The 24,179-nt window shown below is 41.3% G+C and overlaps 1 protein-coding gene across 1 annotated transcript in view; it reads right to left on the reverse strand.

The window, feature by feature from the left end:
• The window catches only part of MYO3B (myosin IIIB), a 319,347-nt gene that overhangs the window by 128,729 nt on the left and 166,439 nt on the right, over window positions 1–24,179 (reverse strand). The window lies entirely within an intron of this gene.

Raw genomic sequence — 24,179 nt, forward strand, 5'->3', positions numbered from 1 at the left:
TTTAGTACAAAAATACAAACAGTAGCTTCAGGATCAAAATCTCTAGAAGCGAGCATGATCTTAGTCTTTGCAACATTCAACACTAACCTATTAGCAGTCAACCAATTCCTGATGGTGTCTAGAATTTCATTCACTCCTTCTAATGGAAAAAAAAATGTATATCATCAGCATATAGCCAATAGGACATACCTAATTGTTTCATCAATTTACATATTGGGAAGCAGATACAGGTTAAACAGCACCGCAGATGATGTAGGTCCTTGCTGTACACCTCTACCCACCAACCTACACTTAGAAAAATTGCCTCCCACACATACGTGCCTCCTGAATTCTGTCATTCAAAAAAGATTCAAACCACTGTAAAACCCTTCCTCAAAGCCCCCTGTCAGAAAGCCTAATTAACAAGATATCATGATCCAGTGTATCACACACTGAAAGAGATATCAAGAAACACCATTAGGTATGTAGGCCCTGATTCTAAAAAGTCAGCCTAAAATTAAACACCAATATTGACACCTAATTTCATTGAGAAATAAGCAAAATCAGTGCCTATATTCAGGGCAGGATTAATTCATCGAGGGCCCCTAGGCACACTAGTATACTGGGCCCTCTGCCTCACCCCACCCCACCATGTGCCCAGGCGGAAACAGGAAGCTGCGTCAAAGGGAAGCTTTGGGCAAGCAGCACCGCTTGCAAAATTACAATTCCTGTTATCTTTCTTATCCACGTTGCTTGCTTGTCTTACTTTCCGTCGATGGGAGGGGGGGGCGTGTTACCTATCAGGGTGGGGCCCGCATTGCCAATCAATGCTGGAGGGGCCCATCGCCGTTTGGAAAAAACAATGTTGATGCCCTCCTTCATCGGGCCCCCCTGACCATTTTGGGCTCTAGGCATATGCCTACTTGGCCTATTGTTTAATCCTGCCCTGCCTATATTGGCACTCAACACCTCACAATCAGCTTTAATTGGTCTTAATTGAAAGTTAGGTGCCTAACTCAAAAATCTTGATTCTATAAAAGGTAGGCGCCTAGCCCAATGCACTTACGCTAAAAATGGGCATGGTTAGGGGCGGATAATGGGCATGTTTTCAAGTTAAATACCTCTTTGTTAATCAGGTGCCATTAGGCTCTGATGTCAGCATCTAACTTTAGGCATAGGAAACCCAGGCATAAATTGGAGACACCTAAATATTAAGATGCTGAGCACTGTCTAAGCATAATTAGATGACACTAAGCATGATTCTATAATGGGCACCTTTTATAGAATCTGTGCTTATATCAGCACTTAACTTTAGGTGGACTTTATCGAATCAGGGCCTTAGTGCCCTGATCAAAGCCACTATGAATCTCATCCAAATTAGCCACCAGTAGTGATTCCGTATTGTGAGCCTTGCGGAAACCATATTGGTTCACATCCAATACATTAGACTGCTGCAAATGTTCATCTAACTGATAATAAACTCCTTTTTCAACAATTTTTTGATAGAGCTGGCAAAACAGATATTGATTTAAAATGAGAAATTTCATCAAAACCAGGTTTAGAATTCTTAATGACTGGTCTAACAGTTGCAATCTTCAATGGCTTTGGAAGTATCTCCTGTCTGACTCAGCATCAAATTTACTAAAGTCGTTATAGCAGTCAGGGCCATCTTACCCATAGTTCTCAACAAAATGGTTGCATACACATCCCCCAAGGAAATGGTTAGGCAACATGAATGTAAAATTGAACTAATTTGTTTCTGATCTTCCACACAAAACTCTTCCCAGATTGTCACATTATCCAACTGAAACCCTTCAATCTCATCTACCAATGGGATGGCATCAAGAATGTTCCTCATCTTAGCCTCAAAAAATGCACTAAATTCATCTGATGTATAAGCAGAAATTCCTCCCTACCCTTTTCCTGTGTCAAATTCCTCACCAAAGAGAACAATTCCCTCAGTCTATTTAGTGAACCTTTTGATTTATTTTGATAATACTCACCCCTTACTTACCTTAACATCCACATCTCTTGTTTTTGGCCACTGTCGTTCACATGCTCTCAACTCATGCTGCAACTTCATTAGTCCCCATGGTCTCACAACATCCACAATTCACACACATATTTCTCTTCCTCTAGTGCCACAATGTTCATTGCCTGCCTCAGTGTGGACAACAAATAATCAGCTGCTTGCTTTGCACTCAAAACATCCATGTCCTTTAATAAAGGCTCCCACTCATGCCACACTTGCTCTGGTTTTTCTCTTCACTTTACACTCTTCCTTTGTTGGCTTATGATCATCCACATCATTGTTAAAAAGCAACAGTGAATGGTCCGTCCACACCTGTGGAACTACCTGAATATCTGTCGAAGCAGCAAACCCCATTGGGTCAAACACCAGGTCAAGAACATGTCCTGCCAGATGTGCTGGCAGATCAATCAACTGCTGAAAATTTAAAGAAACAAGTGCATCCATAAACACATGTGAGAAAAAAATTATTGGTAATATTGGTAAATTTAAATTCCCCATAATTATCAATTTAGGCATATCTAAAAATTTAACACCTTTGAGCAATCAGCAGCCAAAACACAGGGGCTGGATTCTGTAAACGGCACTGTTATCGACAGCTGCCTAAAAAAAACATTGTTAATCAAGCAATGACGCTGTTTAAAGAATCGCGGCTTTTATCAAAGGTAGATACTGGAAATGTATGCCAGGATTTTAAAGGACTACATTTCCGGCACCTACCGATGATGAGAATTGCATCTACGGAGGCACCTTAGAACACCTAAGATCATTTTTGGTGTTAACTACACCTACTTCAACCTTAGGTGTTCTAAAGCACCTCCACAGACATGATGAAGATGCCATTTATCTAGGTGCCAGTAGGTGTCTACATTTTTTTTAACGATTTAAAAATAATTTTTAAATGGCTTTACCAATTAAGCTAGGCACCAGTAAGAGCGCTTATCGGTGCAAAACTTAAGGCGCTGTTTAAAGAATATGGCCCCTGGTGGACAGTAAACCAAATACACTGTTCATGAGCAGTTACTCATCACTAAAACATCAATTACATCAATTTTTCCTTGATAAATTAGCTGAAATACCAAACTTTAATGAAATAACAATAATTCTCCATCCCCTCTTTTCAATCCTCAACATGCCCACTCCCACCTAAATCCCTGTGGACAACTCTGCTTCACTAATCTAATATCTGACTCTTCTAACCAATAATAATAATAATAACTTTATTCTTATATATCGCCCATCCGTTAAAGTTCCAGGTAGTTCACAAAGAAGAACTGTACAATCAGTGAAATATACATAAGTTCAGAAAAAGACATAATAAAAATACAGTTAAGAACAAAGAAGTTATGTAACAAACTTATCAAACAAGTGTGTTTTTAAAAACTTTCTAAAAACATTATAATAATAATTTTATTTTTGTATACCGCAGTACCAGAATAGTTCAGAGCGGTTTACATGACAAGAGACTGTACATCTACAGCGAAGTTACAAATAAGTCAATCAATCAATATAGCTTAGCAAGTGGACATTTCATCACACGCTAACCCCTGCGGCAAGCAAAAAAACCTAACGCCTGGGCAATGGAGGCGTTAGCGACTAGTGCGGCAGGCGGTTTAACGTGTGGTATTCTGCTCGTTAAACCCCTACCACGCCTTGATAAAAGTACCCCTATATCTTGCTAAGGTCATAAAAAGAGTTGAAGCGATTCAAAGAAAAGTGATGAAAATGGTATGGGGTTTGTGCTACAAGACGTATTAGGAGAAATTTGATGACCTGAAGATATACACTCTAGAGCAGGGGTGTCAAACTCAGGCCCTTGGGCCAAATTTGGCCTGCAGGGTAATTAAATTTGGCCTGTGATTTGGCCCGAGATTTGGCCCACCGTTTCTTCCCTCCCTCCATCTCAGCTTCCCGGTCTCATCTTCAAAGTAGCCTGCAAGAGGATCGCCAGTAAGCTGTAGTAAACCTAGCAGGCTGCCGTCGACCTCCGCAGCACATTCCCTCTGCTGCGATCCCGTACGTCAGAGGAGGGGTGGGACTGCTGCAGAGGGAATGTGCTGCGGATGATAAAAGGAAAGATGCCAGACTTCCGGGGCAGGTAAGGTAAACGGAAGGGGAGGGCAGAGATGGAAGATGAATGATTAGCATGGAGAAAGAAGAAAACGACAAATGGGCAGGAGACCCTGGCAAGCGAGTTATTAGAAGATAACCAGAGGGTCAACATGATTTTAATAATGACCAGACAACAAAAGGTAGAAAAAATAATTTTATTTTCTGTTTTGTGATTACAGTATGTCAGATTTGAAATGTGTATCCTGCCAGAGCTGGTGTTAGACAGCAAGCGTGAACTAGGACCTAAAAGAGAGAGGAAAAGTCCTTTTTATTTATTTTGTTTACATCACAGAGCCGGCATGGGGTTGGAGAGGTTATAACCCTATATTTCTACTAAGACTAAGGGGTCCTTTTATTAAGGTGTGCATTTAACGCGCGCTAGTCGGTTAGCGTACCTTAATAAAAGGACCCCTAAGTATCTTAATAAAAAATTTGGCCCATGGCAGCCTATGTTTTAGATTTTGGCCCCTTATGTGATTGAGTTTGACACCCCTGCCCTAGAGGAAAGGAAAAACAGGGGCAATAAGATATAGACATTCAAATATTTGAGAGGTCTTAATTTACAAACAAATCTTTTCCAGAACAGGGAAGATGGTGGAACTAGAGGATGTGAATTTAAATTTCAGGAGGTTTGATTCAGGAATAATGTCAAAGTACTTTTTCATGGAGAGGGTGGTAGATGCTTGGAATATCCTCCTGCAGGGGGTGATGGAGATGAAAATGGTGACAGAATTTAAAAAAAAAAAAAAAAAAAATGAATGGGATAAACATAAAGAAATTCTATAAGGAAGGCATGGAACCAAACAAGTTTAGTGGTGATTAGATGGAAACCCTAACAATTGAGACACACAAAGTACCATAGAAACCTATATATAGAAACATAGAAAATGACGGCAGAAAAGGGCCACAGCCCATCAAGTCTGCCCACTCTAATGACCCACCCCCCTAATTCCCTCCATGAAGAGATCCCACATGCTTATCCCATTTTTTCTTAAAATCTTGCACGCTGCTGGCCTCGATTACCTGCAGTGGAAGATCATTCCAATGATCAACCACCCTTTCGGTGAAGAAATACTTCCTGGTGTCGCCATGAAGTTTCCCACCCTTGATTTTCAGCGGATGCCCTCTTGTTGCCGTTGGTCCTTTAAGGAAAAAAGATATCTTCTTCCACCTCGATACGGCCCGTGACATATTTGAACGTCTCAATCATGTCCCTCCTCTCTTTGCGCTCCTCAAGTGAGTATAGCTGCAACATTCCCAGCCGTTCCTCATATGGGAGATCCTTGAGTCCCGAGACCATTCTGGTGGCCCATTCGCTGAACCGACTCAACTCTCAGCACATCTTTATAGTAGTGTGGCCTCCAGAATTGTACACATTATACCAGATGAGGTCTCACCATGGATCTGTACAACAGCATTATGACTTCGGGCTTCCGGCTAACGAAACTTCTGCGGATGCAACCCATCATTTGTCTAGCCTTGGATGAAGCTTTCTCCACTTGATTGGCAGTCTTCATGTCTTCACTAATGATTACCCCCCAGTCTCGTTCTGCTGTAGTCCTTGCTAAGGTCTCACCATTTAGGGTGTAAGATCTGCATGGATTTCTGCTGCCAAGGTGCATGACCTTTGGCATTGAAGCTTAGTTGCCAAGTCTTGGACCAATGTTCCAGTACGAGTAGGTCCTGCATCATACTGTTGGGCACTGTGCTTTTGCCTACTATGTTGCATAGTTTGGCGTTATCGGCAAATAATGTAATTTTACCTCGAAGCCCCTGAGCCGGCTCCCTTACGAAGATGGGCCCAAGACCGAGCCCTGTGGCAGTCCACTGATCACCTCCGACGTTTCGGAGAGGGTACCATTCACCACTACCCTCTGGAGCCTACCTCTAAGCCAGTCTTTAACCCATGCAGTTAATGTTCATCTAATCCCATCAAACTCATCTTGCTTAATAACCTGCGGTGTGGGATGCTATTAAAAGCTTTACTGAAGTCCAAGTACACGACGTCCAGGGACTCCCCCATATCCAGCTTTCTTGTTACCCAGTCAAAGAAGCTGATCAGATTTGATTGGCAGGATCTTCCCTTCGTAAAACCATGTTGATGGGGATCTCGTAGATTCTCCTCATTCATTGGCATTTGATTAGTGTTTTCATAAGTTTACTCACTATCGATGTGAAACTCACCGGTCTATAATTCGCAGCCTCCGTCCTGCATCCCTTTTTGTGGAGTGGAATAACGTTAGCTGTTTTCCAGTCCAACGGGACTCTTCCTGTACTTAGGGAAAGATTGAAGAGCGCGGATAATGGTTCTGCAAGGACATCATTCAACTCCCTAAGCACCCTGGGGTGTAGATTGTCTGGTCCCATGGCTTTGTTCATTTTGAGTCTTGATAATTCACAGTAGACGCTGCTGGCTGTAAACTCGAAATTTCAAAATGGGTCTTCCGAGCTTTCCCTTGTCTGCAACTGCGGACTGGATACTGGCGCCTCGCAGGTAAAGACTGAGCAGAAGTATTCATTTAGTAGTTCGGCTTTATCGGAATCCGATTCTACATAATTCCCGTCTGGTTTCCTAAGGCGTACTATCCCATCTGTGTTTCTTTTTCTGTCATTGATATACCTGAAGAAGGATTTATCCTCCTTCGTAATGTTCTTTGCTAGATTCTCTTCCATTCAGAGTTTGGCCTCTCTGACCGCTGTTTTGACAGCTTTAGACTTGGCCAGATAGTCTTCCTTAGTTTCTCGATTTCCTGATTGTGTGTTTAAGTTCTTTGAAAATGAGCCCCTAAATATGTTACATGAATTGGATGTATGATAAGTCAGTTTAAACCAAATCTTCAGTCATTCAATTCTTTTTTGGAGACAAATCATACCCAGGAGGAGGGCAGAGAAATCTGAGATAATTTGAGTGGAGGGAAAGCAGAAGCACTTGACCAATCATACTGAAACTTACTGACAATAAGTCAAACAAGCCTATCCTTGTCACACTTCCCCTGTGGATGACAATGTTATCAGCATCTGAGTTGGAAAGTGAAATAGATCTGCAGCAGAGCGCCACAGAAGGTGAAAGAAAGCTAGGTTGAAAAAAGTGTGTTGAAGTCAAAATTTTAAAAACAGAGAAAGCCTCATAACAGCACAGACAGATCGGGGGAGGCAATGGCAACACTTTTTTTTAGTGTTAAGTGGCTGAATAGTGATTCCTTGGTTTATTTCCTATAAACCTTAGACATTGTGGAAGCCCACTTCTACAGTTTTCTCTAATTTCCTTTATGTAGAATTTTCTTCAAAATTGATATATTTCTTAATTGCATACATCCTTTTCCAGATAATTGAGATATGGACTACAGAAAACCAAGAAAAGGCAGTCATGCAGTTTTCTGCTGTCCTTCCACTGATCCTTCAGAGCCTCTTTTTGCCTTTGAGAGATCATTTGGATTGGACACAGGGTCACTGCTATGGGTTCAATAACAAATGCCGATCCTGTTCCTGATGTATCTCTACATGTATGTTGGAGCTCAAACCTCTCTTACTTGATGCATAATTGTATATTTTTTCACATTAAAATTTTGATTGTCAAGCATCCAACCATTCCTAAAGCTTTCTTAGAAGATTGATGGAACTCTGTAGGTGAAGGTTCCCTTGGAGATCTGCATCCAGATTCATTGAGATTTTTTCATATTTTGGCTCATTTAATCTATTTTTTTCTTTAACCTTGGGCATCTGTTGGATCCTACAGCACAAGAAGGCTTGTACCCTCAGACTTCTGTCATAGACAGGACAACTCAATGCTAAGGGCCATTGCAACACAAAAATAGTTATGGGAGAGGCTTAGAACTGATGCCAAATGCCTCTTTCCAGTTTCTGGTTGCTGCATAACATTGGGATTATACAGACGTGAATACACTTGTCCTACTGACCTCCAAATTAGGACCAAAGCCCCCTATTGGCAGATATATTCAATGTCAGAACCAGAGCTCATTGTCCTGAAGGACAAGTATTCAGCAGACCCTGACATGGAATTCATTCAGTAATTGACCTCTACTATTGGATTCCAATGTTTGTAAAAAAGACAGATAATTGTGCACAGACTACTTTGGTTGAGCCAAATTTTTATCTGAAATATGTACACCCTTTCTAATTATTTTTTTTGTAACAGAATCTGGTCAGACTGTTTCTTTTTACTTTTCTTTTTAATTTGTTTCTTTTTAACTAAACTTATTCTGCAGAATACCTAAAATCTAGTCATATCTAGGCGAGGTGTTCTTTTGTTTGTCTGTCCACAGTCTTAGACTGTCACAGCCCAGCTGTACACCAATCTCAACAAGTTTTTAATTGAGTAAGAATTGGCAGAAATTCTGTGGTATATCTTGTCAGCCAAGAGAGTTCAGATGCATCCTCATAAAAAAGTTTGAACCATCCAATATTGAGAAATCCTCAAATGTATTTGAGATCTCTTAACATTTACTATGGTTTATCAGCTTCTAGTTCATTGACATGGATGCTTATTCAAAGTAATGATGACAAGAAGGTATGCAGGGCATCCTAATTTAGAAAGCACTATGTCAACCAAAATATACAGTGCCTGTATTGCAGAAGATGTAAGAAAGCTTGCAGAAATAGGATGAATGAAGACAGTACCTCTTTACTAGGGCTATGGTTATTGGGGATGCAGTGATGGAATTCTTTGTATTACATTTGAGGCTCGCTTTGTTGGCTTGTGTTGAAGGTGACTAAGATTATGATTCCTATACTGTATAGTTGAGAAAAAGTTTTAGAGCATATTTATTGGGATTTATTAACTTTTATAAAGAGATTCACCCAAATTAAATCAGATGGTGTGGAGACAGAGGTTGTCACCAACATTTTTGACCTCTTGACTTTAGTTTGAGCTGAATCACCATCTGAGCATGTTCAATGTGGTTTTCCTACCCTGTTTTATATAGACAAGGTTATTGCAAATAACCTAGTGATAGATAGATATTTCTACAATTTAGATGTAATTGTCATGGTATTCAGGTTCCCACTTAACTATATCACTTAGGCCCAGATTCTTGAAACAGCATTCAAAACTGGCACTGGCAGTGTGTCAATCATCACCACCTAACTTATGGTGCTGTTTTTAGAATCCGGACCTTATAGGCCAATATAGGCCCGGATTCTGGAAACAGTGCCTATATTGGCTGGTGCCTTGAAAATCAGTGCCAGCCTCGTGTTAATTACGCATAGGTGCTATTTCCAGAATTGCAGCTTACATGAAACTTAGCCGTCATTAATGTAGACCATGGTTTTAAAGGCCTACATTACCGGCACCTATGTTTGACTGAAAATCATGCCTAACAGCGCCTAAGGGCTAAGGTCATTTCCGGCTATAACAACACCTTTACCTATCAGTATTGGCACTTGCGGCACCTACTTTTTTAAATGGATTTTTATTTAGTTTTTAAGTGGTGCAGTCAATTACTGTGCCAATTAAATCAATTAAAGCATTTAAATTAGGTAATGGTAGGATGCCTTCTGCCACCTAACTTACGGCATCAGTTTTAGAATCTGGGCCTTAGGGTATTCACAAAAGAAATGAGGAAGTGAGGAAAACATTTTCTGAAGTTTGTATACTGGTAAACAAGCAGACACTTAAAACCTGGACCCTTTTACAGCTTTGGTGTTAAAGCTTCAATTTTAAGCACAGCACATAGACCAAACTTTTTACTGAAAATGAAAGTATTACTTTTTTTTTTTTTAATAGATTAAAAAGTTAAACCATTAGATTTTTTTTTTTTTAAACACCCCCCCCACTATTAAAGCCAGCAGCTGCTGTTGGGCTAAAAGTACAGCTACAGTATATGTTTAAAATCTCGTTAAAGTGTTTCAAATATGAATTGCAGAATGTCAAATAAAGTGCTTTTAAGTTAATACAACTCTCCTTTCCCAGCAATTGATCGGAATTATAATTGAAAGGATCTGGAACATCTTTCTGAACTGACCCTTCAAATAGCAATACAACAGGTTTTCTGACAGATCTGAATTATCCCTCTTTACAGTATTTCAACTTTGGTTTTATTTACATTATCCCACCTTTTAGAAAACAGTGATAGTGTTTTTTTTTAACACCAGTTGGCACGCTGAATGCTCTGCCCTGCTCCCAACACTCGGGAGTTTTATGAACATCAGGAGCAGCGCAGATCATTCAGTGCACAGCCCTGTGCTAAAAACCCTGTAGTGGTTTCCTATTCTGCTAGTGCTTTCCCTGTTTTATAAGAGCCTTGGTGATGCTGCTGCAGTCTCAGCCCATTCAAACCACAGAGTAGCTACAGAAGTCTCAGTGGTGTATCAAGGGAGGGTGGCACCTGTGGTAATGGTGCCTGGCATTGCCATGCCATGCGCCCCCACTCTTTGCCACCGCTTGGACACCCCCGCTGCTTAGATGACTCCACCACCACATCGTACCTCCTGAAATGTTCACCCGTATAAGCATCTTCCACCTGCTGCTTGTGCCGGACTCAGCTTCCTTCTGTAGTCACAGAGGGTGAAGAGGCATCAGCACCCCTCAAGAAGGCGGTGCCCTGGGTGGCTTGACCCCCCCCCCCACTACGTCACTGGTTTCACTCCCTGCTTCAGACAAGCAATTCTTCCGCAGTGCTGTTTCTTCTTTCACACTAACTTTACCAGATTTTAACCAAGCAGTGGTACCACTCTACTCACTCACACACACACACACACTTGCTCTCCTTCAGATTCTGGAATCCTCCGGCAACAGTTTCAACAGATGTTGATGAGAAACAGGAGCTCAACTTGGCCACCTGACCTTTCTAACCCAATCAGCCACCAGCATGCAGAATACTTAATTGTTTCCCTTCATGGAATGCTGAGGAATTCTCCATTTTGAAACCACTTTTTGCCATTAACTTTACATAGTAACATAGTAGATGACGGCAGATAAAGACCCGAATGGTCCATCCAGTCTGCCCAACCTGATTCAATTTAAAAAATTTTTTTTTTTTTTTTTTTTTTTTTCTTCTTAGCTATTTCTGGGCGAGAATCCAAAGCTTTACCCGGTACTGTGCTTGGGTTCCAACTGCCGAAATCTCTGTTAAGACTTACTCCAGCCCATCTACACCCTCCCAGCCATTGAAGCCCTCCCCTGCCCATCCTCCTCCAAACGGCCATACACAGACACAGACCGTACAAGTCTGCCCAGTAACTGGCCTAGTTCAATCTTTAATATTATTTTCTGATTCTAAATCTTCTGTGTTCATCCCACGCTTCTTTGAACTCAGTCACAGTTTTACTCTCCACCACCTCTCCCGGGAGCGCATTCCAGGCATCCACCACCCTCTCCGTAAAGTAGAATTTCCTATCATTGCCCCTGAATCTACCACCCCTCAACCTCAAATTATGTCCTCTGGTTTTACCATTTTCCTTTCTCTGGAAAAGATTTTGTTCTACGTTAATACCCTTTAAGTATTTGAACGTCTGAATCATATCTCCCCTGTCTCTCCTTTCCTCTAGGGTATACATATTCAGGGCTTCCAGTCTCTCCTCATATGTCTTCTGGTGCAAGCCTCCTATCATTTTCGTCGCCCTCCTCTGGACCGCCTCAAGTCTTCTTACGTCTTTCGCCAGATACGGTCTCCAAAACTGAACACAATACTCCAAGTGGGGCCTCACCAATGACCTGTACAGGGGCATCAACACCTTCTTTCTTCTACTGACTACGCCTCTCTTTATACAGCCCAGAATCCTTCTGGCAGCAGCCACTGCCTTGTCACACTGTTTTTTCGCCTTTAGATCTTCGGACACTATCACCCCGAGGTCCCTCTCCCCGTCCGTGCATATCAGCTTCTCTCCTCCCAGCATATACGGTTCCTTCCTATTATTAATCCCCAAATGCATTACTCTGCATTTCTTTGCATTGAATTTTAGTTGCCAGGCATTAGACCATTCCTCTAACTTTTGCAGATCCTTTTTCATATTTTCCACTCCCTCTTCGGTGTCTACTCTGTTACAAATCTTGGTATCATCTGCAAAAAGGCACACTTTTCCTTCTAACCCTTCAGCAATGTCACTTACATACATATTGAACAGGATTGGCCCCAGCACCGAACCCTGAGGGACTCCACTAGTCACCTTTCCTTCCTTCGAGCGACTTCCATTAACCACCACCCTCTGGCGTCTGTCCGACAGCCAGTTTCTGACCCAGTTTACCACTTTGGGTCCTAACTTTAGCCCTTCAAGTTTGTTCAACAGCCTCCTATGAGGAACTGTATCAAAGGCTTTGCTGAAATCCAAATAAATTACATCTAGCATATGTCCTCGATCCAGCTCTCTGGTCACCCAATCAAAAAATTCAATCAGGTTCGTTTGGCACGATTTACCTTTTGTAAAGCCATGTTGCCTCGGATCCTGTAACCCATTAGATTCAAGGAAATACACTATCCTTTCTTTCAGCAACACTTCCATTATTTTTCCAACAACTGAAGTGAGGCTCACCGGCCTGTAGTTTCCTGCTTCATCCCTGTGACCACTTTTATGAATAGGGACCACATCCGCTCTCCTCCAATCCCCAGGAATCACTCCCGTCTCCAGAGATTTGTTGAACAAGTCTTTAATAGGACTCGCCAGAACCTCTCTGAGTTCCCTTAGTATCCTGGGATGTATCCCGTCTGGTCCCATCGCTTTGTCCACCTTCAGTTTTTCAAGTTGCTCATAAACACCCTCCTCCGTGAACGGCGCAGAATCTACTCCATTTTCTCGTGTAACTTTGCCGGACAATCTCGGTCCTTCTCCAGGATTTTCTTCTGTGAACACAGAACAGAAGTATTTGTTTAGCACATTTGCTTTCTCCTCATCACTCTCCACATATTTGTTCCCAGCATCTTTTAGCCTAGCAATTCCATTTTTTATCTTCCTCCTTTCACTAATATATCTGAAAAAAATTTTATCTCCCTTTTTTACATTTTTAGCCATTTGTTCTTCCGCCTGTGCCTTCGCCAAACGTATCTCTCTCTTGGCTTCTTTCAGTTTCACCCTGTAGTCCTTTCTGCTCTCCTCTTCTTGGGTTTTTTTATATTTCATGAACGCCAACTCTTTCGCCTTTATTTTCTCAGCCACTAGGTTGGAGAACCATATCGGCTTCCTTTTTCTTTTGTTTTTATTGATTTTCTTCACATAAAGGTCCGTAGCCATTTTTATCGCTCCTTTCAGCTTAGACCACTGTCTTTCCACTTCTCTTATGTCCTCCCATCCTAACAGCTCTTTCTTCAGGTACTTTCCCATTGCATTAAAGTCCGTACGTTTGAAATAGGGGAAAACAGATTTACCAATAAAATACAGTGAAAATTACACTGAATTTTAACAAAAATATCCCAGAATCACTTTACAGTCCAACACAACCTAGACAATTAAAAAAAAAAATACAAATTTTAAAAATTATGTTACATGTTTTTTCCCCCAAAGATTGACCTTGAAATACTCCACAATTTTCAGAAATTTGCATAACAGGCTGTAAATGTATTTTATAAGCTCAGTAGCTGCAGTAGAGATTTCTAGCCTAGAATGCTGAATGCTCCGACACTCCTATAATTCCTCCAGTTAGTAGTTTGCTATGGTAATTTTTTAGTTTTTGTATAATTTTCTATTGTTGTTTATTTTGTTGTCGAATGAAGATGCATTGTTGTATTTTTTAGTATGGTACACTGCTTAATACCTATGTCAACAGTGGTCTATCAAAAATAATAAATTAGATCCAATCCAATCCAATATAGCTCAGCAGTTTCAAGATTTTTATACTTGGCTTTATGCCAAGAAAATTTCTCCTTCTCTGGAGGATATGAAGGCATTTCTGGATATATTGGACAGACTTGTACTCTCTGGTAGTCAGAAACTTAGTCTAGAGGATGACCTATCCCTTGCAGAACTTAAGCAGGCCCTCTCTCCTCTCCAAAAGGGTAAAGCCCCAGGCCAGGATGACCATACTATAGAATTTTATAAGGCATATGTTGATGTTCTTCCTCTGAAGCTTCATGAGTTCTAAACTGGTTGTCTTCTACTTCTCCTTTGAGTACTTTTGAGGAAGAAAAAATTGTAGTTATTAGTAAATCGGTAAAGGATATGTCAGAAGAGACCGATTATAGGTTGATATCCTTAATGATTGTTAAAGCTAAGCTATATGAGGTCTGTGCAAAAAGTTCCAGGACAGTTTGAATTGTGCATCAATAGAAAGTTGTTTTGAGACTCACTAGGTGGCATTGAGTAGCTTGAAATCTCTCGAGTAACCTCCTTTTGTCCATTTGTTGATATCTGTTTTCATTTCCAAGCTACAGCAGTTTTTGTGATAGTGTTTTTATGATCAGCTATTTTTCATTATGTGCAACCTCGATGATCAGTTCTACAGCATGAAGTTCTGTTTTAAATTGGGTAAGACCACTACAGAAACTTAAGAAATATTGAAAGTGGCTTATGGGGAACATGTCATGAGTCATGGAAGGTGTTTTGAAAGGTATTCATGCTTCAAAAGTAGTTGTGAAGCAGTGGAAGACGATTTGCAAACTGGAAGACCATAAACGTTATGTTGATCAAGTGAGGGTTCTTGTGTGCGCTAATCAGCAATTAACTGTTAGAGAATTGGAATAAGAATGGAACATTTCCATTGGTTCATGCCACAACATTCTAACAGAGAAGTTGAGGATGTTTTGCGTTGCAGCACAGCTTGTTCCACAGTTGATAACCGACAACCACAACAACCACAAAATACGCGATGACAGTTCTTCTCTAGCCACCTTACTCTCCTGACTTGGCCCCTGCTGACTTCTTCTTGTTTCTTAAACTTAAATCCACACTGAAAGGAAAGCGATTCAACACCATTAAAGACATAAAGCAAAATTTGACGCAGCAACCTCCTGAAGATGTGTTTAAGGACTTTTGCCAGAAGTAGAAATGATGTTGAGAAAAGGGTATATTTATAGAAGGGGAGGACTTTGAAGTGGACCCAATGGAATAAGCTGTAAGATTGTTTAATAAATTTTTATAAAATCAGTCCTGGAACTTTTTGAACAGACCTTGTATGTCAGGGGTGTCCAATGTCGGTCCTCGAGGGCCACAGTCCAGTCGGATTTTCAGGATTTCCCCAATGAATATACATGAGGTCTTCCGCAGTGCTGTTTCTTCTTTCACACTAACTTTACCAGATTTTAACCAAGCAGTGGTACCACTCTACTCACTCACTCACACACACACACACACACACACTTGCTCTCCTTCAGATTCTGGAATCCTCCGGCAACAGTTTCAACAGATGTTGATGAGAAACAGGAGCTCAACTTGGCCACCTGACCTTTCTAACCCAATCAGCCACCAGCATGCAGAATACTTAATTGTTTCCCTTCATGGAATGCTGAGGAATTCTCCATTTTGAAACCACTTTTTGCCATTAACTTTAAAGGATGCACTGCTTTTATTGTATGCTAATAGATCTCATGCATATTCATTGGGGAAATCCTGACTGGATTGCATATTCATTGGGGAAAACTCGACTGGATTGCGGCCCTCGAGGACCGACATTGGACACCCCTGTTGTATGCTAAGGTTTGGGCCAGTCATCTAATCCAATCCAATCCAGTCTAATCCAATCTTTCAGTTTATATACTGGATCATAGACAATAGAGGCTCGACTCGGTTTACATAAGGAAAGGTTGTTCTAATTCCTCAGATGAAATTACTTGTGCAACAGTTTTTGAAAAAGAAAAGTCTTTAAATATTTTCTAAGGGCATAAACAGAAAAAGTATTTATAGTTATTTATTGTATTATTTATATACCACTTATATCCTAAGTGGTTTTTACATTCAGGTACTTTATCATATTTCCCTATCTGTCCTGGTGGGCTCAAACTCTATCTAATACACCTGGTAGTTCATTTCAAATAGCACTAAAGTTAAATATAAAGGAACAAGAAATATAACCTAATGCCTTTTTTCCCTTAGTTGAAGGAAAGGGAAGTTTGTACAGTTGAGAAGCACGGTTTTGCCTACCATTGATCAGTGTAGCTTCATAAAGTGCAGATCTACCATGGATAATGCATACACGTTTGTGATCTCCTCCTGGCTTAGGAACAGGAGGTTCTATTCATAACCCTTTTTCTGAATAAGGAAAAAGCCTTTGATAGGGCAGAGTGGAGTTTCCTGTTTTATGGCATGGAATGGTTAGGCATCAAACAGACTTTTATCCAGAAGGTTAGAATGTTATATCATGCTCCTAGGGCCTAAGTTTTTGTTAACTCTGTTATCTGATACCATGGAGCTGCAGAAGGTGACTAGGCAAAGGTGTTCTCTCTCACCTCTGCCTTTTAACATTGCACTGGAACTTTTGGCGCTGTCTGTTTTGCAGTTTACCACTTTGTACAGGGTACCGACGACAGAATATCATTATATGCTGATGATATTCTGTTATACTTGTTATCCAATTCTATTCTGGAACTACTGAGGAATTTTCAACTTTATCAGGATCTAGTATCAATTGGTCTAAAAACAAGATGTTTCCATTGAATAAATAGGCCTTCTCGGAGGATTTAACCCTGTATGGTTTTATTTGCCAGGCCCATTTATTTAACTATTTAGGAGTCTGATATACTGGTTCATATGAGGCAATTGTTCAGAAGATTGTTTCTTACATGTTAGATTTTATAATCTCTAACATGCAAATGGTCAACGTATCTCTCTTGGTGGGGTCATCTTGCTTCAAGATGGTTGTGGCCCCTAAGCTCCTCTATATTTTAATTATGCTGCCTCTTCCTCCCCCTTTTTTCCTTTTATAAGTTTTGTTTAAATTTTTTGTGGAGAGGAAAGCCTCCAACAATTGCTTTAGATAAGCTTAAACTGCCAAATGTTTTGGGAGGGTTTAACTTTCTGGATTTTGCCAAGTACACCAACAGTAGTTATTATATTGTCTAGTATGAGTTTTTTCAAAAAGGTTCCACACATTTATTTTTTAAAAGACTATTAAATATCTCAAAAGCAAATTACATCACTACCTGCATGTTGAGCCAGCTTGCCTGACTGACTAGTCACATGCCCCAACCATTTCCCTCGAAAATATGAAAGTGTGGAAACTTGTTGAAGATTCCTCGATTTATGTGTGATGTATTTTATTTTGTTGTGTTTTTAAATTAGAATGTATTTTTGGAACCCATTTAGGTTTAGGTGGGCTATAAGCCTTTTAAATAAATAAACACCTTTTTATTGCACCAGGGCTGTGCTTGAGTTTTGGCTCTGCTAATGGTGAATCAGCCTTGCTGGTTGAAATCGGCCCTGCTTCATTCCCTGCGGGTTTTTAACTAAGGGAGTTTGCCTCGTGACTGTAACATGATTCTCCCTCTAGCAGCTATGAACTTGGCTTTCAAAATGATACAAGCAATTTTAGAAAGGGAAAGATTTCCATTCCACAAACATGTTTTCATGATTGAATCCCAAGTTTTTGATAGGTAAACAAGTGGTTAATTGGAAATCCTGGTAACAATGTGGTATTTGGCAACTTCACTAGGTTCTAGAGGGCATGAACTTCAAGTCCTTTGAACAATTATGACTTGAATTCAACCTCCCTCCATCTTAATATTTTTCTTGGCTGCAACTACCAGATGCTATATGGAAGGTGTGCCCAGATTTTTCTTCCCTATTGTCTGTTTGACTTTTGGAAGAGCTAGTGGATGTTTTTATTTAAATCAGAAGGTGGCTTCAGTGTTTACTGGAGGCTTTAGCTTGCACAATGATACCTCTACTGGGGCCTTCAACAAATTTGGGAATGTGACCTGTACACAACCTTGTTGGACCAAGACTGGGAGACATTTTGGTCCTCTTCAGTACATGTGTCTAAAGTCAGCTTCTGTAAAGCAAAATGTTTATTATGGACTCCACATAAGATTGTCAAAGACCTCTGATGACTGTTTAATAAATGTTGGTCCTGTTTGTAAAAAGAAAAATGGCATGTGACCCCCACATGCTTTATTTTTGTACAAACCTCCAGATTTTTTTGGAATGAGGTGTGTGCTAGAATTAGTGGACTGCTGGGTACTTGAGATACATTTTCTTTTAAATTACTTATTTGGAAGTCAATGGCCCTTGCCAATGGTTTGCCTAAAAATGATGCTTTCCTTTTTGAGTTTTGGTTAATTATAGTACTAAAGCTTGTGTTGGTGTACTGGAAAAATAACTCAGTTCTGGATATTAATATGTGGTGAAACTCTGCTTTTATAAGAAATGTAAAGTGGCAGCTGCAGAAGAGAGAGGATATCTCCAAACTTGCTTAGTTAAATAGAAAACAAAAAAAAACAGTTGTTAGTTTTTCATAAGCTGTTTATTATCCATACTAGTCTTTAAGCCCGTTACATTAACGGTATAGTTTTCATGTTGTTTTCTCTACTACCTTAAAATTTTTCTATTAAAGAAAGTAGAACACGTAAGTAAATATGCAGTTTTTGCTCTAGTCTGCAAATATTTTAATTTTTCTCAGCCATTTCCACCATCAAAATGAAGGGCATAGAGAAAGTAGAGAGAGACAGATTATTCAAACTTTTGAAACGACAAGAATGAGAGGGCATTCGGAAAAGTTGAAAGGGGACAGATTCAAAACCAATGCTAGGAAGTTTTTCTTCACCCAACAGGTGGTGGACACCCGGAATGCGCTTCCAGAGGGCGTGATAGGGTTCAAGAAGGGATTGGACAATTTTCTGAAGGAAAAGGGGATAGAGGGGTATAGATAGAGGACTACTACACAGGTCCTGGACCTGTTGGGCCGCCGTGCGAGCGGACTGTTGGGCACGATGGACCTCTGGTCTGACCCAGCAGAGGCACTTCTTATATTCTTATGTTCTTAAAATGGGTGAATCAATAGCTAAGGTTATTCTAAACAAAATTCCTGAGACACTTGTAAAAAACAGGCAAATCTTTCCAGTTATTTGGCTTCCCAAATATTATTTCTCAGGCATTTGAACAAACTAGAAGGAGTATTCAGGTCTATCCTATAGAAATTCATCCATGTACAATACATGTCTTTTGCACCCTTTAAACAAAGGCTAATGAGTAAAACTCAAATATTGTATTCAGACATATATCAGCCTTCTACTCTTGAACAGCCTCAATCAGCCCGTTAAGGGCACTGTTCCCTTCTCTTGCCAGTGAGGGGTGCTTTTTCACTAACAGAGGAATGAGGAGGAGAAGAGAGATGGCGAGAATCTTCAGCTGGTGGGGGCTTGGGGATCCCCACTTTGCTTTTGAATGGGCCTGTATTCAAAGTGAGTGGGCTGTACCCACCTGGGCTCACCTATGGCTATGCCACTGCTTTGAACAAGAGTCTCCATCTGCCAGATATCTGGTTGGCTGGTCAGGAATACTCTGGCTTGGGGTATCCTGGGCCAGGTGTAATCTGAGTCTTAAAGAGGAAGTCTCATTTTTCTTTTTTCTCTAATTTATTATGGACATTTGGCAGTAGGACTACATAGTCATTTAAAATTGTAATACATGAGCCAATCCCCATTCAGTATTGAATACTTAAACATTCAAAGCTCAGAGCTGCAGTTAAGATGAAGAGTGAGGTAGAAGTGAAAAACTCACCAAAATCTAACAGGGATTTTTATATTGGGAATACTTTCTGATTCTGTTGGTATGCATGCTGACCATTTTTAACTAACCCAGTGGATGCTAAATGGGGTTCAGCTAATGCAGGTATAGGAAAGTAAACATTAAGGTCTGGATTCTATAAATGGCGCTGTTGGTGGCCGCTGCCTAAAAATCTGATTTTGTGTCAATCGCGGCTTCGTGAAAGGTAGGCACTGGAAATGTAGGCCAGGGTTTTTAAGGCCTACATTTGCAGCACCCACCTTTCCTGTGAATCGCAGCTAGTGAGACACATTACAATGCCTGACATCACATTTGGCGTTAGCTACGCCTACAGGGGCATTAGGGCAATGTAAAGAGCCTCAGTAGCTGCAATATGAGTCATTTTTTTTAGGCACCAGTAGATGCCTATATTTTAAAAAAGTAAATGATGTTGATCGTTTTTAAACAGCGTTTTTCCACTTAAGTTAGACGCCAGTAGGGCACCTACCAGTGCCTAACTTCAGGCTTCGTTTATAGAATATGGGCCTAAAAGACTTCAAACCAAAGCAGAAAGCTACAGCATGCTACAGCAGCCATGTGAACAGATTTTTCTGTCATGCACAATTTTTTTTTAAAATACTGCAGTACCGGTAATTAGTTTACTTTATCAGGAGTTGAACTTTTATTCAATGTTTGCTTTATGAAAATGTCCTCTGAAACTCAGTGCACAGTCCTAAAGCTTGGCTTATTACCACAGCCCCTCAATTAGCTGCTTCAGATTTTAGGTCCTGAAAGGTGGATAATACAGCCCTGTGTAACAGTGTTAAACTAAGACCTGTTTTAACCCATTGCACTTCTGTGACTATCCATGGATTCAGCGCTCTAAAATACAGGAGTTTAAAGTGCAATGGAGAAAACAAAAACAAAACAAAAGCATTATTAAAGTGACTTTATCTTTGCTTGAAATTACTACTACTACTAATTGTTAGAACATAAGAATTGCCGCTGCTGGGTCAGAGCAATGGTCCATCCTGCCCAGTAGTCCACTCACGCAGCGGCCCCTAGGTCAAGACCAGTGCTCCAAATGAGTCCAGTCTCACCAGTTTAGCATGAACTTGTCCAACTTTGTCCCTGGAGAGTGTTTTCCCCTATAACAGACTCCGGAAGAGCTTTCCAGTTTTCTTCCACTCTCTGGGTGAAGAAGAATTTCCTTACATTTGTACGGAATCTATCCCCTTTCAACTAGAGAGTTGCGTGGGGATAGAAATCCCACCCGTCCCCACCCGTCCATGCCAAAATGCCACCCGTCCCCGTGAGGAATCCCACTCGTCCCTACCCGTCCCCATGAGGAATCCCTCCGTCCCCACCCATCCCTGCGAGTAATCCCCTCCATCCCCACCTGTCCCCGTGAGGAATCCCCTCCGTCCCCGCCCGTCCCTTTAAACTTCAGAAATAGTTATTTCATTTAATTATGCTACTGAATTAAAGGCTCTGGTAGAGACCCATTTATATATAAGCAAAGACTCTTTATTAATTTGGAAATGTTAATTGGGAAGAATACATACTTTGTAAATGGGTTTCTACCAGAGCCTCTAATGTAAATATAAAATATAAATACTCAGCTGATGAGGACCCTCAAGCTGTCAGCTGAGGACTTCCTCTGCAGTTGGCTGGGGGTCCCTTTTGCCAAGATTGGCAGGCAGCAGTAGCGTCCCTGAGTCACAGATGCTGGCACCTCAGTGGCTCATGGATGCTGCCAGCGACTGCTGCGCTTGGTGGAGGGGAGTTCTGGCTATCTCTAAAGGAGGTCCTCTGCTGGTGGAGCTTGGGGATCTCCAGCCACAGCAAGGGCCAGCAATTATTTCAACACTGTAGAAATAAAACCAGAAATGCATTTCCTTTTCTTTTGAGCACAATACAAAGACAGCTGCTATATACATTTCCCAAAGCTAATATATTTTAGTCAATAAATTCCGTTTTTTACCTTTGTTGTCTGGAAACTTATTTTTCTATCAAGTTGGTCCCAGGTTTTTTTTTCACGCTATCCCATATTCTGTAAATTCTTCTGTTATTGTCCATTGGTTCCTCCTACCATGGTCCAGCATTTATCCCTTTCTCATCTTTTGCCCCTGCTCACCAGCCCCATGCCTGACATTTCTCCTTCTGTTCTATCACTCCTCTCCAGCACCATGCCACATCTCTCCCTCCATTCCCTTCACCACTATGTCCAACATTCCTCCCTCTTGCATCCCTTTCAATCTGTCCCACTGTTCCCTTTCCACCACATTTCTCCTTCTCGTCTTTCTTTTCCCTTTCATCTGTACCTCATTCCCTCCCCATGACCAAAAATTATCCTCTTTCTTCCATTCCTTGTGTACACAACCATCTCTTTCCCTCTCACTGACACACCCACGCCCAATTCTCCATTTCTATTCCCTCCTCCACCTCAGCATCAATTTCCCTCCCTTCCTTTCTCCCAAGTTCATGCCTTCTGTGTCCAAAACCGCACTCCCTCTTCAACCCCTCCCTTCTGTGTCCTGTGCTGGCCTCCCACATTCGAGTCCAGATAACAGGAGGGGTTGGAGGTAGCTCGAGCCGAGAGGCTCGTCTTCTTTTCCTGCCAGCAGCATGCCACACGTAGCTGACCCGGAAGTCTTCCCCCGTCGTCTGAGGGAAGGCTTCGCGTCCGTCACATGCAGCGAAACTTAGGATCACCAAAGATGAAACTTCAAAAACTTTTTCTGGGTCAGACCATATTCTAAAACTGTGCAATAACTGCACAGCACAGCTATCAGTAACTTATTTCTTTAGTTCTTGAATCTTGATGTATAGAAATTCTACCCAACCCCATATGGAGCAGCATTGAGTGGGCGGAGTTTCATACTGAAGGAGAGAGCAGAAAGGTAGAGTTGAGGAGGCAGAGCGCTCCTTCTCTGTACTAGCACTTTGCTTTATCCTCAAGCATAAAACTCCGCCCACTCAATGCAGTTTCTAAATTAGGCAGCCCTGGGCAATTAGCCGGGTTTGCTGTGTTGTAGCTAGGCCCCTATGTCCAAGCCTTGTGAAATCCGAAAATATTCATTTGAAGGCTCTCTCTCAATGTCTATGGCCCCTTTTCTAGTAGTAACAGCAGCCGACTCCGTGAAGGAAGTGACATTAAAAACCTGCACGGGAGAGGGCTGTTCATGAGGTTTCTTTCCCATCGTATCACATGCTACTCCGATCGATGCATTCTATGGGAGGGGGAGTGTTTCAGGGTTCTACTCCCGGTCCCTGCCCTTTTTACCTGCTGCCGGAACTTTTAAACTGCTACGTTACGACAAAAGCTGTACAGGTCGGCAAGTCGCAGAGCTTAGCAGGGTCCACATTCGGCCCTGCATGCGTGAAGCCTTTCCTCTAACGTCGGAGGAAGACTTCCAGGTCAGTTAGCGTGCTGCAGGAAGGAAAAAAGAAGACGCTCGAGCTGCCTCCAACTCCGCGGGATCCCCAAGACCATGAAGGCATCCCCACAGGATCCCTGCGACCAAAGGGGCGTCCCCATGGGATCCCCGTGACCCAAGGGGGAAACCCGCATGATCCCCACGGGTCTCGCGAGATTCCCGTCGTCCCCGTTCCCGTGCAGCTCTCTACTTTTAACTTTTACCTTATTTCTATAGCACTACCAGACACATGCAACGCTGCACATTAAATATACAAGAGACGGTCCTTGCTCGAAAGAGCTTACAATTTAATTATGACAGACACACTGGACAAAAATGGTGAATCAGTATCTGATAAACCTGAAATCGTTCCCCTTCTTGCTTCTCATTGCATGGCTGTAATACTTCCTGCCAAAATATTCCTACTGAGCAAAAAGATAAGGCAGATCTCAAATATTTGTTTGAAAACATCAAGGAGCCAAAATTGCTTGTTCATCCAGTTTGTGGTTAAGTTGCTCAAAAGGATCAAAATGGCAATTAAATTGCTGGCTCAGAAAATCTTTGATATCCTCAGATTTACTGCTGTTCTGAACGTCTTGTTCATACTCGCCTAATGGCTTTTATATTATGAACAAAGAAGTGCCAATCGCTTTAGCATCTGACCTGTTTTCACAGCTCTCTGCCTCTGTCTAACTGTTCAGTGTTTAATGCACTTATCAGTTCCTAGTTCTGACAGGAAGGATTCCGATTCTTTGCTGCTTAATATTTCTGAAATATTGTAAATCACATTTTTAATCAGTTTGAAAGAAAAGACGAGTTAGCGATATGCTGAAAATGCTTCTTTCTGCTTATCTGCATTTCTCTTTGGAATGCAAACAGAATGCAAATTAAGAGGCCCTTTTACTATGGGGTGGCAAAAAGTGGCCCTTAGCATAGCATTATATGGTTTTTTTCTGTGCACTTAAAGCCATTTTGACTCCTGCCGTAAGAATGGCCTTTTTGTATTTTTTGTATCAATGGCCATGCGCTAATGTTGCCATTAGCACATGACCATTAAA

This window comes from Geotrypetes seraphini, chromosome 5 (assembly GCF_902459505.1).
Source record: "Geotrypetes seraphini chromosome 5, aGeoSer1.1, whole genome shotgun sequence".
Taxonomy (NCBI): domain Eukaryota; kingdom Metazoa; phylum Chordata; class Amphibia; order Gymnophiona; family Dermophiidae; genus Geotrypetes; species Geotrypetes seraphini.